The sequence below is a fragment of the Hippoglossus stenolepis genome, chromosome 16 (assembly GCF_022539355.2).
Source record: "Hippoglossus stenolepis isolate QCI-W04-F060 chromosome 16, HSTE1.2, whole genome shotgun sequence".
Taxonomy (NCBI): domain Eukaryota; kingdom Metazoa; phylum Chordata; class Actinopteri; order Pleuronectiformes; family Pleuronectidae; genus Hippoglossus; species Hippoglossus stenolepis.
This window is the reverse complement of record NC_061498.1, coordinates 6789880-6802931: the sequence shown is the minus strand read 5'-3', so window position 1 is coordinate 6802931 and position 13052 is coordinate 6789880. Positions and strand designations below refer to the sequence as shown.

Here is a 13052-nt window from a genome sequence, read left to right as displayed (position 1 = left end):
GCTAAACAACCAGGGTGAGAAAGAATAATGGAGACAGATTGTCTCTACTTATACTCTCTTTCACACAGACTCGCAGTCGATCTCGAGAGGAGCTGGAGAGGGAAGGCTGCGTGTAGATTATGCAGTGGAGAAGGCAATTCATCAGTGCTGTCGACGTGCTGTCTGATTAATGATCCAAACTCCAACACACACAGCTTGTGTCAGCTGTCAGTCATGTTCTGAGGGGGGTGTATAATTTCCCCTAAAGGCATCTGCCATTTGTGCTGAGCTGGTGCCTATTGAGTGCTCCTTGCACAGCTGTGGCTCTAATTCTCCATCCTCCGGTGTATTTCTCTATGTTATTACAGGTGATGTAGTGATACTAGAAATCCTTGGCGTTGTAGAAATGCTCAAACTGCAGCATTGCGTTAGTTACACTGATACAAATCCAACTAAGTTTTTAATCTTAATTCAATCTATCAGGTGCAGCCAGTACCCGTCAGCGTATTTGGCTTGAACATCCTCCACCACCACCATTCACATGCAGTACTAATTACTAAATCTGTCCCGTTATACCCAGAGGCGGTAGCAGCGTTCCACCGGCTTGTGTGGCCGGACACGAGCGTCTTATTGTGACCAGTTCGTTCTGGTCATGGACGTCAGCACAAATGTTCCACTTCAGTGTCACCATTGTTTGTGTGAGGAAGGTAGATGCACTGAAAACAAATATTTCACAGCAGAATCATATCAATCATGTTGGAAACGGCTGTAAAAAATAAAAGATATAAGTTACAGCAAAATGGACACGTACATGATGGTGTTACCACACATATTCCTACTCATTGTTATGGACATTTTAGGAGCAGGGTTGAGTTGGGAAGCTTGAAAGATAACAACTGGAGAAAGGTGCATGTTATCTCTGAGAGGCCGCTCAGGCTTCCCTGGAGACAGACCGATGGCGAGATGAGACAAGGTTTAAATATGTCTGTCCATTAGAGTCGCTCTACATGAAGACTAATGGTACGTGCGTCACTGTGACCTGGCGAGATTATAATACTGCTTTTTGCAAGGACATCACAGATTTGCTGACGGCTGTACTTGTAAATTTTCTGCTCATCAGCCTGGTTTCCCTAATGCATCCGGTATTGAGAGTAAATACTTAAGATATCATCTGTTTTCCAGGAAATACTTCATTCCTTTACACGGGAAGATTTCCCTTCACACTCAGAATGTGTTGCTACTGAAGCACTTTAACAGCAAAGGCTCAACGGCTGCAGGGCCTTGACCGCAGACCTCTCCAAGTTCACCTGCTGTTTTGGTTCATGAAGGTGCAGCGGTGCAAAGTGTAAAACCGGGCTGGATAAGATAAAGGAGAGGGTGTGGTGATGAATACATCCACTCTGAGCAAATCAGAGCAGCACAATCAGCTCAAATCTGCAGCCGGAGACAGATTGTGTGGGTCTTCAATAATATATGTTTTATGTAAATATAAACGTTTTGATGAGGCTGTTTGTATGACCACATCAATCCAGCCCTGTTTTAGTTCCACTGTATCTCACTTCACACTGTAAATTTGTGTCACAACAGAATTTGCACATCGCAAGAATAAAACCTGTAAATCCGCCTTTGCAAACAGTAAAGTAACAAATGATTCAATGATGCACCGAATTAACGAGCTGCTGTAATCAACGGCCCCCACTTAAAACCAAAACAGTCTGCACACGGACCCGTCTGATGTGTGTAGCATTGTGTGGTGTAACTTTTTAACAGGGTACGTGATTTAATAAAGATAAACAAAGTGGACAGCTGTGTGTAGCGGCGGGCTGCTCAATTCCGAGGCTGCAGATTTATTAACGTGCCGTGCTGCCTTCAGGTGGCTGCAAGGATTTAATAAAGTGGAGGAGAAGATTTTCATGCAGAATAAATCACTCGCACTAATGTATGCACAGCAGATAAATGCAGACTGATTCGCTTTAGGTTTTATTTTAAGACAATGGATGTGGAGTAAATTCACAAAGTGGATTTCACAATTCAGCCGTTGCTGCTTTCGCCACAAAATAAACAAGTGTCATATTCACACAGATCCAATTATTGTTGTTCTTCAGCAGCCTGCCATATGCAGAGTTTTGAGTGTGATCCCCTGGTTTCATTCCAATTAGTATCTGATGAAGTTGTTCATATGGCAGTTCTTCATACAGGACGCCTGTGTCCATCTGTTCCGTCTTCTGAATGGCCAATTTACAAACTGGACAGTCTGTCTTTGAGGTTGTTTGGCATGATGAAGGTTATCGGCGAAGCACAATGAGGACAAACGGCCTTTACTTGATTATGATCAATGCAACTGCACCAGGAACTACACCTCTAATAGTACCACAGAGTTGATTCGTCTCCTGTGTACCTCCACCAGGGAGATTATGTTTTCACCACTGCACAAACAGTGATGGACAGATTCCCATGAAACTTGTTGGAACGGGCGAATCCAGGAATATTTCAACATTTTCACTGATTTCTCAGGGAATAATTCACTGACCTTGATGGGAAGAAGGGCACTGGTATTTATAAGGGTGTGCATATGGTTCAGCTTGATTGGATGTAAGTGGGACCGTTGGTGGACGTGTGCGCTCAATTCTAGTTTAATACAGTTTCCACTGAAGTTGAACAGTATCGGTTTCACAAAGGTGCGATTTGTTGCAGGTTGCATTGCATTACACGTTCGCTTCTATGATTCGGCTCCTGTGTATTTTTAGACTGTCTGGGTTCAGTGAGGCATTCAGCAGTTTCACCTATACAATCAAAACTCTCAGTAGTGGCGATGGAGCCAGGGTGGATCATTGTTTGTCTCTCTCCTTCCCTCAGCAGATGGCTCCACCACAGGAATGGGCTTCCGAATCGATGATTAACAGCCCGGGCAGCTTTATCTCTGTCTTTCTCTCCGACCATCTCTTCCTTCATGTTCTCTTTTTCTTTCCCCTGTTCATTTCCTGCGGGGCTGGCGGTTCTGGCCCGAGTTCAGCCACCTGCAGCCAGGAACCAGGGTGGCAGCCAGTGAGTGTTTTCAGTCCTCCCACCTGAGCATCAAAAGCCTTTTTGTGGGCGTTGGAGTGAGGACAAGCCTGTCCCCCTGTACCGTCCCCCTCGCTGAAAGCTCTGAAAGCAGAGAGAATGACGAGGATTAAAAAAAAAACGAAAAAACGTGGGAAGAATGCTTTTGCAAAATGATTTGCATTATTTTTTAGAAGCTGATAGAATGCCCAGAGTTTGGAACATGTTTGTAGAAAATAATGAGCGCATACTTCTGAAGGATGTTCTGCGATTAAAAGAATCTTTAGATAAACAGTGATATGAGGATGTGATGTGTGGATGAGGATCTATTTCAACTCAGCTCCGCCAAGAACGCGCTCACTGACACATATTCTCATCCCCTGATGTAACCCTGTCTCCATGGCAACGGCTCAAGCTGACCTTGCCTAATTTGTACCATAACAACCGGCGGTCGCGCCGCACACTGAAATATGCACCAGGTGAAATGAAAGTAATGCTGCCTTTGTGTGTGCCGGCACACAGGCAGCAGGGGAGAGAGACCTGGAGCAGAACAAATGACGGTTCCCACCAAAGTCTGGCTGAACAATGAAAAGAGCATCATTGTAGAAGACACTCGTTTTCAATGACCACTGAAGGTAAAGCCAAAGATAACAAACCAACATGTGCTTCCTTTGAGCTGCATGTTGAGACTCTTCCTGTGACCCTGCGTGATGAGCTCCAGCATCATTGGAAGACCATTAACATCCCCTATATTTAGTTATTGATCCCAGATCTCATTACAGACTGAATCTATGATGCTCTTCTTTTTTTTAAATCTAGGGATAATTGTTCTCTAAGGTTCATTGGTATCGACAACTTGTTGTTGGTCGATTGACATCAGATCGATTCATCTGTTGTCCATCAGAGCTGAAGCATTATTGATCACGCTCTGATGCGTTACAGACCCAGAGACGTTTCATAGATTATTTCGTTATCATCAGTGCTTTTACAGTGAGGAGCTACTTATAGATGAATTTAGTTACATGTCTATATATTTGATTTAACGTTGCCAGACGTTAATATATGGGCTCCATCAGGGTGGTGTCTCAGCTCAAAGGGGTTAAAAGACAACTTGATGTCATTTTTGTTGAGTCCACTGGGGTCGAGTTTGTTCTGAAAAAACAGAGCATAGGAAACTTGTGATGGTTATTCTTAAGGAATAGAAGAATAAGGTTAAAGGAATTATATAAAATCTGATTTGCCATCTGTGGATCAGCCACAAAATGTCATGGCGGCCAGTAGATTTTCATAATATCCCCTTTGTCTTTTCTTTTGCTTTTCTTGCCCGGTGTATATATTTATTCACAACTATTTCGTGTACATGTTTATTTCAATAAAAAGCAAAAAGGGGAAAGAAAAGGATGATGATAAATTATGTAATGATAAAATATGGCATGTTTTGTCATATTATGAAGTTCATCAGTTGACAGATCGTTTCAATTTCGTTATTGAAACTCGTGCTTTGTGTGTGTGTGGGTCAAACACAATAGGATTGTTACAAACACACACACCAGCGTTCTCCTCTTAACTTCCCAACAAGGAAGTGCTGATGATGCAGTGTTATCTCCTCTCCCCCTTCCTCATGTTTCCATCCCATTAATTATGTATGTGATTAATTAGGCTCCTCATCACAGTCTATGGTCAACTGGAACCCCCCTTCTCTGTTCTGATTCAAACATAAAATGGCCCTTTTAGTTTTCCTCCTTTCCTCCTTTCCTCCTCTCTCCTGCTGTTGTTTTCTGCTGTGTGTGTCACGGACGAGAGGGAGGGCCTTGGGATTTTGCTGCGCCCCTCGGGCCGAAGCGCGGCGCGGCGCGGGGGGATACAATGAAATAACAAGATAACAAGATAAAAGCCTCTTGTTGGACTTCAAAAGCAGAACGGCTCGAATAGAAGTGGAGTGATGCACAATCTGCTGATTTCAAAGACTGCTCGTGAGGGGCTCCAACAGGATATGCAAACCTGGGACGTCGCACACGATCACACACATGTACACGTGACGCCCTCATGCATCAACTTGCCTCTTGGTGCTCCAGGTTTTTGGCACCCTATCTCATTTTCACTGGACCTATCAGATTAGACCATATGAGTCCAGGCCTTTGGCTGCACAGCGCTTCACAACGTCACATGTTTTACACCAAGTGACCCAAAGGTGTAAATCTCACGCAAACCTATAATTCCTGGAGGACCACAAGCCCCCGTCCCCAGCCCAACGAGCCATGTGTGCAATAAATTTGCCCAGCAGTTATTGATCCGGGCTGTGCTCACAAAGGTGGGCTGCCCTGGCACCTTGGAGGCAGTAAAACACACACACACACGCTCACGCTCTCCAATGACAGCAAGGATATCAGTGTATGTCTATCTATATCTGTGCAGATCCCTATACACACATCTTAGAAGCTTTATGTGCAGCGCTCACACTGTAAGGCAATGGGAGGGTGTTGGGAGGTGGCCTCTGCATCGTGAATCCTTTGGCCTTTCATTGATCAGGAGCTTCAGTTGCTCGGTATCGATCGTCCCTCTTTCCTTGTACAGAGATCAGTCATGTACCTGTCCACTGACGCTCTGCGGCCCGCAGCACTGTCTTTTATGCTTACCCAGCAGAGGGATTATACGGACGAGCCGGTGAGGTTCAACGAGGTGGGCCCCTATGCGAACGGACAACGTGGCTCCGAGTGACAGAAGATTCAAGGGTTCAGACCACCGGGACAATGCACGTTCGTGTGTCCGGGTGTGTGTCGTCATCCTCGTGTCAGACGACATTACTCTTCAGTATTTGTCTGCACTCAAGCGTGTCTCCGTGTAGGTGTTTTTGTCCACGTTTATGTGTCTTCACTTTTCCCATCCTGTGTGTGTGCGTTCCCAGTGACTAATGGAGCGGCGGCTGTCTGGTGCTGCTGCTGTGTGTAATCATGCAAATCAGCACCGTGCTCAATCCCGGCAAAGACATCACAGGCGATGCCGGACACTGAGCGAGGCCGACCTCCAGTTCCCCACTGATTTACTCTCCGCAGCACTAATGTAAAGGATGACAGGCAGGGAGAGATACAAAGAAGGGCGAGGGAGCGTGGATGTAATGAGCAGAGGGGGAAATTGGCCGTAGATAGAAATACCAGTAAAGTTGATGCACAATTTAGTGTTAACACAGTATTCTGTGTGTATTCAGATTCATTTTTGATGGCGAATTGCGAATCGTAATCGTGGTGGCAGCTGATCGTGGATTAGATTACAACTAGTTTGATTAGATATACAATATGGCTGCTCACATATACTAATATTATTAGCAAAACCTCTATCAGTACAATAGTAATAGCTGCTCCCTTCATATCTGACAGACTTTTTATTTTGTAGAAAACTGTACTAATCAATCAATCAAATTGCAATTTCTATGGTTTTTGTCCCTCATTGTTGCTGAGGATTAAAGGCAGAATTGTGATTTGTGAATATGAGCTAATACAATTGGATCGATTGATGGAATTTTTAAATGTCGTTCTCTCTTTCTGCATTAACACAGTGGTTTCACCCGAGTAAACAGCTACATTACATGAAGGTACACAGAGTATGTGCATTGGAGGATCTGTGACCACGAGTGCAGGGGGTTGCAACTGTGTTGTGTTCAAGTGTGTGTGTGTGTGTGTGTGTTTTCGGGGATGAAGTTGATGAGTAATGGCATTTGCACTGATGTGTACTGAAGTGGAAAATACAGCACAGACTGACAAACACCTGACTCTCACCTCAAACGAAGAGCAGGTCCACTTTATGAGACTCTCACACAAGCACACGCACGCACGCACGCACACACACACACACACGCGCGCGCACACCCACATGATAAAACTCTGAGTTCAGGTTAAAGCACATGTTTGTTACCACTTCACAGAACAGAGCAGAGTTTTTTAATGTCAACATCATTAATTTCTCTCAGACATCAATCCGTTCTGCACCTGATGGGACAAATACACTAATCGCAGGGATTTGAGAGGAAATGAGTCACGTCATGAACCAAACGCTCCCTGCTGATTGGTCCGTGACATTATTTTCCACTTGACGTGACCAATCCTGTGACGTGACTAATCCATTTCTGTGGTGAATGTAAACACACAGGCTGGAGTGAAAGTGGCGTAGATTCATGTCTCTGCGTGTAAATGAGAACCCTCAACTGGCGGAGAGGCTCCACAGCAGCCTGCAGAAAAACCACAGGACAATGAGGTTATATGCTTCACCTACGGAGCAACATCTGTTGTGTTTTGTGTTTTTTGATTTGCTGTGTTTGGTGATTTGTTGTGTTTTGTGATTTGTTGTTGTATTTTTGGGTTTGTTGTTGTATTCTTTGATTTGTCGTTTTGTTTTGTGATTTGTCGTTGTGCTTTTGATTTGCTGTTGTATGTTTGATTTGAATGAATTGTCTATGCTTGGTGTCTCTTTAGTTAAAGTCTCCACCACCACACTGGAGGATAAGACCTTTAAGTTGAATGTGTGTAAGTGAATGCACTTGTGCTTGTAGACTGCTGATGTCCACTGATCTGGTGTGGTCCTGACAGATTTTAGGAGTTCAGCCACTTTAGGGGCGATGACATGACTCAAATCAAACATGGTGCATTCAAATGAGTGGCTGTGTAACACTTTTGATGTCTGTGGCTTTGATGCTCGTGTGGTGGGAGGTGAGGGCAGATGCTAATGGGCAGAGAAGAGGAGCTGACGCCGGGACGCTTCAAGGAGATGAATTTATCAAACGGCTTGTATCGAGGTCTGTGAAGGAGCTTCTGGAGAGTTTCTTTTTTTTCTCGTCTGTATGTTTTCTGTTCGGTCGGCTTTCTTCTTCAATCAACTCTTACTTTAAGAACACCATCGAGTATTTAAATTCACACCTTGAGGTATAAGTTTGTCTAACTGATGAGGAGTGGTTAGAGGATATGGTTAACAACTAACAATCTGTGAAGATTGTGGTATCTTCAGGTTATTGCACATGTGCACATGGACTCGGTTGTGTTTCTTGCAGATGTTTCAGCTCCTCAGTTTGAACTGACTAGTGGGAGGTTTCAGGTATTTAACCTCTGTGGGTCTATGTTGTAAGTCGTTGTGTTCAACATGTAGGTCGTTCCTCCCCCCCCCCCGCCAACTAGTGGGTCATTGGGGTCCCCTTGGTCAAGGTGTGAATGGCTATAAGTCGTATTCCCACCTTTCTATTGTGTGACTTAATGGGGTCAAATGAGTTGTGGATAAGCTCTCTGGGTAAGGGAATGATAGTTGGTTCCTTAAACCACCTCCTCTGTTGAGGGATTTTGAAAAGGATGACTTCTTTCACACCTCTTTCCAACCATCTGTCTTCGCTGGCCAATATAGGAACCTTAACATACTCTCAGTCAAGATTAATTCTCGCAGAGGTAAAAGACCTGAACCCCAAAATAGTCTCTCTCTCTCTCTCTCTCTCTCTCTCTCTCTCTCTCTCTCTCTCTCTCAACCACCTACCTCCGAATACTCCAACCCTCCCACCTCTCTTCCCATCAACAAAGCCCCACCTACGATGGATGGAAGAGCCCTGAAATATCCATCCAGACTCAAACTCATGTCGTTCTAGCTCTAGTCAGTTAGATAAGACAAAATGGATGAAGGTAGCCGACATCTTTAGGATTGTGTAAGAGAAGAACAGATCTACTCTACAGTCGGTTAGAGTAGATCTTGTCGGTTCTACTAGTGGAACAAATTGAGCCAAGAGAGAAATCTGAGAAAACTCCATTAAGTGTTTTAATTGAACCTTGACTTAAGATTTTATCGTCCAAATCGTTACAGACATTTTTCCTCCTTTATTTACAGGTTTTCATAATGGAAAATCTATGAAGTTATAATGGAGTTTATCAGTCGTCAGACCCTTTTGGTCCGTTTGAAGCAGCTACTGCAGAATCTGCAACCACAACTATTATTCCCTGTATTACTAAAAACCATTAAGTGGCCTCTAGAGCAACTTCCTCTATCAAAAAGAAAGAGCGATAGAGGAAATTAAAGGATGTAGAGTTTTGACAAGACAAAACGATCCGAACAACATCCTGACAGCAAGTAATTACTTCTTGTAAATTGTTTATCTTTTGCTACAATTTGATGTTGATGGGTTTTATGTGTTGTATTATAAAACATACATAACCTCTGGTAAGAAAATAAAATGGGAAAACTGACTTCTGCCATAAAAAGGCAATTTACTTGAATTTGAAACGATTACACTCAAAATAAAATCCAATTTGGCCGCCTGAATGGATTTATTCATATTTGAACGTAGAATATTGGGTGTTTTCGGACACCCAATATTCGGAGATATTTTATTAGTCACACGGTTTCAAGGGACACTGTGAGCTGATTTCCTTGGTTTATTAGTTTAATAAGAGCTGGGAATGTGTAGTGTCACTGTGTTGTACTCTCTCAGGGGTTTGTATCATGCTACGTGTTGGACTTGTGTGCGTGTGTTTCCTCCCTGTTCTGTGGCAGATGTTCTCTCTCCTGAACATATGTTATGCAGTCACGTAAAAGTAAAGTACACGTCTATTTGCTGCGCCTCCGCTCTGTATTCACAGGTGATAATGCTGGGAATGACAAGGGGTATGTGTGTGTTAATGTATGTGTGTGTGTGTGTGTGTGTGTGTGTGTGTGTGTGTGTGTGTGTGTGTGTGTGTGTGTGTGTGTCTTTGTGTGTGTGTGTGTGTGTGTGTGTGTGTGTGTGTCTTTGTGTGTGTGTGTGTGCGTGCACAGCAATAGTTTTCATCCATGTGTAATTTGACATTTTGAATTGTAATGTAAAAGTATCTGGTACTTGTATCATTTAATAAACTGGGAGTGTGTTTGCACAGAACATCTTTATACAACAAATCACAAAACACAACAAACAACCAAAAACAAAACAACAATTCACAAAACACAACGACAAATAAAAAAACACAGCAACTAAACACAAAAAACATAATCACAAATCACAAAAAATACAACAACAACACACAAAAAACACAACAACAAACCACAAAAACAATTAGTCATTTCTTTTGCCACTTCCTCTCACTACCCAGAAATGAAGCCAGAATATCTCTGATTCAAACGCTGCCATCTTGTGTCAATGACCTCGTCTGGAGCCGGAGTTTGTGCATTAGCGATCAGGGGGCGGAGCCACGGTATCAAGATCCTGCCGATACACGTACTTATTGACCGAGCAAGTCAGTGTCAGTGCTTTGCAGTAATGAATGTATTATATAATCATTTGTTCTATTTAAATGCTTATTCCTTTTTTCCTAATAGTTTATCTGGTTCTTTCTTCTCTTTCTCTGTATTTCTTGTCATCTCCTCTCTTTCCCCTCTCCCCCATCTTATTATCTCTCTCAACCTTTCCTCCCTTTGCCCTCTTCCCCTTCCTTCACCCCCTGTACCCTTAACGCTCACCTTCATATGGATACATCCTGTGCACGGGGCGTTGGCTTCACTTTCACTTCCTTGGCTCCTGTGGATACACAACATATGTTCAAAAGCTAAATATGGACCTTTTCTCCTCTTTTCTCCAGTGGAGTTTGAAGTGAGGCAATGCGACACGCTGCGCTTGTCTTGTCTCGCTGATGCTTTGTTAAATGGCTTTGGCACATCTCTCCTGTGCTTCCATTTTGTTTCAACCTCAGTCATCTTTCCACCTGTTCTTTGCATTCTTTTGTCCCCCCTCCCTCCCTCACTTCCCCAATCCTTCTCTTCCTGTCTCAGCTGGCTCCCTCTGTCAGCGATATCCTCGCTCGCTCTACATGAGCGCAGACGCGGCGAGGACAAAAGACTACAATTCGTACAAAGGAAACCTGGTGACTTCTTGATCCAGGATGCAACAAAAGGCAGGAGAACATGACAATCAACATCTTCTCAGTCTTCCTCTGCCTCTGTCTCTCATACACAAGCGTGCACACAGCAGGCTCTTAGGTAAACAGGGCTCCAGTGGAGGAGAAATGTGGGCCCAGTGTGGGCCTACATGCTCAGCAGTGCGACTAATTGCAGTGATAAATATGAGATGGAGGAGATGGGAGACAAAGGCTTGTAGGAAACTCTCCTCACATGAACCGGGGGGACACACACACACACGAGTGTTCTAATGCATGCATGCAGCACACACACTAAAGAAAGAAGAAAAATGAAAAATCAACATGAACGTGGCTCCAGAGGAGTGTAAAAGAGGACATTTAGTCTAAAATCACACTGTGTCGATGATGGTGTTGAATGTCAGGGTTTACCGACACTTGGATGACACCACAGGAGCAGTATGGAGGCATGTTGTGTTTTTTCTGTTGTTTTAATAATTGATTTCATACTTCAATTGTATTGGATTTGGCTGCAACACTGTTTAGCCCTGAGAAGTGTTTTGTGGACTCAAACACTTCACCCACCCCTCCATCGGCATAGTGGTGAGTAGATGATGAGGGGATTTTTGGGTGAACTATCCCTTTAATCAGCTCAGATTGAGGTTTTCTTGTTAAATATGGTACAATCAACTTCTGTTTTCACTTAAATTCTGTCTTAAAAGCTTCCATCGCCCAACGTGGGGCTCGAATCCACGACCCTGAGATTAAGAGTCTCATGCTCCACCGACTGAGCTAGCCGGGCCTGTGTTCTTAGAAAAAAACATCATATTTCCAAACAGAAAACAGAAAGCACTCTGCCTACAAGCTTTCATGAAGACCTGGAGATCATTTATAATCCTAAAGGATGAGAGAGCGTCAACTGAACAGAACATGAAACTGTCCTTTGTCTGCTAAACATCACGTCTGTTATGCCTTTTGGGGTATTTCGCTTTCCTTTTTGTCTGTCAAAGGTCTGGTGAGGTCACAGGTGAGAGACAAATAGGAAGGAAAAGCAGAATAACTGTGCAGCCTTCTACTTATAAACATTAGGAATAAAGCAGAATAAAACGATATTAATTCATATTTACCTCATGGTTCAAAGTGACACAATGAATACAAGAGGTTCAGTTGAACACTTGTCTAGTAACATGAAATACCAATATTCAGTTTCATGCTTCATGAATATGTTCACGGACACTGCAGCACTGTGGCACAAGGATCTGAGGGCGAGTCCACGTTCATGTTTTTGAATCCTGATTAAATCGGAGACACGAGTACAGATGTATTTAGGCAAATTTGAGGGCTTTGAAATTCATGAGGGTCGTTTGCCCTTCTCCACAACCTTGTGTCATGCATAATGCCAATTTGAGTGTGTGTTCTGAGTCGGAGCTGATGTTCTGCCTCGTGTTCCCACTTCCCCTGGACCCACGGCACAGCTCGCCTGGGAGGCTACAGCCAAAAGCTCTTAACACCAAGACCTGGCTTCTGAAAAAGGAGTTCAACAGTGCAACAGGCATCAAACCCGTGCACTTCACCATTACGTCCACTCAGCACCTCTGACACGTTTCATATATCTTGACTCGGCTGCTTTTCTTGTGTGTGGGTTAGTCCATATTGACTGAAGCTTCCTCGATAAAAAAACACTCTTCAGTTTTACATATTTACAAGCTGAGAGGAGTCGAAACTCAGCAAATCTAAAACCAGCCGCTCCCTGCTTGTGCACAGCCCAACTCCGAAATAGCTTTTTATGTAAATTGTACAAGGCAGCCATAATTAAAGGTCTAAGAAAATATCAAATAAATAAACTGTGGATAAAAATACTGAATTTCTTGCTCTGGATACTCCTCTGATTTGGGAGTACATAAAACAGAACTTTTGTTTTCTACGCCATAATTTGACAGAGGAGAAAACTTTATTACAAATTCAGCAGAGCAAGTTGCATAAGACTGTGTCTGGTCACCTTATGTAACTCTCCTTCAGAGGGCAGGGTTTATTTTGTACTCCAGCTTCGCTCACAACTTTGCTTTGTCAGCAGTTTTGGTGAATTCTTTGCAGGTATTGTGTTACGGCTTCCGTGCTGCAGCCGGGTAATTCAATCCGACCCGTGTTCTTGGGCATTAACAGAGGTTAGGTCCGACTCAAACA

General features: G+C 43.5%; 1 non-coding gene across 1 annotated transcript; it reads right to left on the bottom strand.

Annotated features, from left to right (window-relative positions):
* Positions 1-11597: 11597 nt before the first annotated feature.
* trnak-cuu lies at positions 11598-11670 on the bottom strand. The gene has a single exon. It is a non-coding gene; the product is annotated as a tRNA-Lys (tRNA).
* Positions 11671-13052: the final 1382 nt, after the last annotated feature.